The sequence below is a fragment of the Cryptomeria japonica genome, chromosome 4 (genome assembly GCF_030272615.1).
Source record: "Cryptomeria japonica chromosome 4, Sugi_1.0, whole genome shotgun sequence".
NCBI lineage: Eukaryota > Viridiplantae > Streptophyta > Pinopsida > Cupressales > Cupressaceae > Cryptomeria > Cryptomeria japonica.
Window position 1 is genome coordinate 602201127 of NC_081408.1, and position 2657 is coordinate 602203783.

Below are 2657 nucleotides of genomic sequence, written 5' to 3' on the forward strand. Positions count from 1 at the left end.
TTCTTAAATCATTTTTTAAATAAAATTATTGGTACTATTTCTTCCACTAAAATAGGGAAAGATTTCAATTGTCCGTTTTGGAACCAGAATACACACAGCCTGATAATTTTAAACTGAAAATCATTATTAAAATAATAATAATAAAAACAAAGAGATAAATTCGGATCACTGCAAACAAACCACATCACATGGGAGTTGGGACCCACTAGCTTTAAAAGATGCCGTTTCTAGACGGCTATTGATATGCGTCGTTGGATTCATGTGAAAGCCGGGCGATCTGTGACAAGAGGGCCTGCACTTCTTTGATTATTGTAATATATGAAAATGGCAACATTATGTATCTCATAATGGAATCCTATGCTTGTTGATAAGAATCCTGCCAGAGCTCTCATGGTATAATCGTCTGGCGCCTCAAAAGGATACCATGGAAGAAAAACAACGAAAAATACAAGAATAAATTGTTGAATCTGAGTCGGTTTTCTTCAAATTTCAAGTCTGAGAAGAAGGAAGGGGCGCTTTGGTTAAGATGGCAGGAGATATATCGATATTTTGGGTTGAGAATGACCCTGATTTGGTCAAGATAGTAAAGGGCATTCACAAATCTACATATAAGGTATGCTTAGCTCTTTTAGGGTATTTAGGCATTTGTTTGATCTCAAATTTTCTAAGTTTTTCTGTTGTATTTGTTAAATCAAAAAGGGCTGTATTGAGGAGAATGTCCATTTTAGGGGATTTAGGCATTTGTTTGATCCCACTTTTTCTCAGTTTTTCTGTGGTTCTTCTTTAATTAAAAGAGCTGGATTGAGGAGAATGTCATAGGGGGTTTAGGCATTTGTTTGATCCCACCTTTTCTCAGTTTTGCTGTGGTATTGGTTTAATCAAAAGGGCTGGATTGAGGAGAATGTCATTGGATCGTGCAAAAAGGAGTTGGGAAGATCTATTGGGTATAGGAGTATTCATTTTTTGAAATTTTGAGGTATGTGAATGATATTTTGAATTCTTTATGGAAATTTTTTTTGGAGGGTTATATTACAAAACTCATATTTTCATTGTGTTTTTTCCATTGTCAGGGGTATTTTTGGGAAAAAATGACATCCACGATGATTAATGAATACGAGATGAATTTCCTTTTGCAATGGGGATTCTTGGCATTTCTTGATTCAGAGGAGATGGAATTAGGAAATTCATTTCCTTCTACCATCATGAATGCCATCTACTCTGCTTCAGTTCACATCGCCATTAGAAATCTCTTTTCTTCAATCATTATAAATGTCATTTTTTCTGCAGATCGCCATCTTCTCAAAATTATTGCTTATGCTTCAGTTCACATCACCATCTTCTTAAAAAATCTCTGTAAGCTCAATTTGTAATATTCTAAAAATACCATGTAATTTTGGTTCAGTTGAAATCACTATCTTCTCTTCTCAAAAAGATATCTTATGCCATGCTTAAATGTAATAGCCATCTTTTCAAATATAACATCTAGCTGCTTTAATTCTGCATTTATTCAAATTGTCACGTTCTCAAAAGGATGTCAACTGCTACGCTTCAATTCTAAAGATATGTAGATGTCTCCTCATGCTGCAGGGTTCACCTCTTTATCTTAAAAACTCAAGGTTATTTATCTTTGTTTTATGATGTGGAAGGTATAACACAGGCATTTGAAATATAAATCCACAAGCATGAGGAGTGGAAAATTTAACCAATTCAGCAAGCATAATAATTAAGCTTTCTTGTATTTGCCTTGGATGGATCATTTATTATATTATTTAATAAGTTTTTATCTCTTCAAAATTGGTTGTCTGTGGTGATGGCTAAAATTTTCAGTGATCAACTCTATGTGCCTAAAATTGGTAGAAAAGATACAGCCTTATAGATGTTACAGATTATTTATAGAAATCATTATACTCATACTCGTAGAATATGAATTTAAATCTTAAGTGAATTTTGTGAAATATTTTGCTCTGGTATCAACTTCAGCCAAAAAAAACTATGTTCAAATAATGAGACTCAGAATATAATGGACCAGGTTTTCTTCTTAATTTTTGCTTGAGGCTATCCAAATTACAGAATGTTCATTCCAAACTATCCCTATCCAGGGATTGTCTTGAAAGAGGTGCCCTTTTGCAGTTCACCTTTTTTGTTGGCATGCATACAACCAATCACATCTTTATTGCAGATATAAGGATTTAGTAATATCATTCTGATAACTGTGGGGTTTAAATGTCTCACAAAATAATGGCAGGACATTGTTTTTTGGTATAAGTGACAATTAGAATTGTATAAGCATTAGCACGAACTTTGAAAGTAGCTGGCACAGTGAACGGTGAAGCAACTTATGGACATTGTAGGAAGTTTGTATAGAAAATCAGAACATCCATGGAGAATAGCTGTAGATTGTGATTCCTTAGAGATGAATATGGCTTGATCAAGCTCTTTTGAGCATTTACCAAATGAAATCCAGTTTAACTTCGAGATCAGGTTAATTATATGTAGTCTTTTTAAGCGTTTCCTTTTATTGTTTGCATTTTTGGTAGAACTAAAAGCTCAATTTTGTCTTACAATGTCTCTAGGAGGGGGAAATTTATTGTTTCTGCACTAAAAAGGGAATTTGTTTAACATCTTGAAGCTTCCAGCCCATATGGGAGTATAGTAAA

General features: G+C 33.7%; 1 long non-coding RNA gene across 1 annotated transcript; it reads left to right on the plus strand.

Annotated features, from left to right (window-relative positions):
* The first annotated feature begins 258 nt into the window (after positions 1-258).
* Positions 259-1506, plus strand: LOC131061064 (uncharacterized). Its single transcript, XR_009110483.2, has 3 exons — positions 259-613; positions 886-976; positions 1071-1506. It is a non-coding gene; the product is annotated as an uncharacterized LOC131061064 (long non-coding RNA).
* Positions 1507-2657: the final 1151 nt, after the last annotated feature.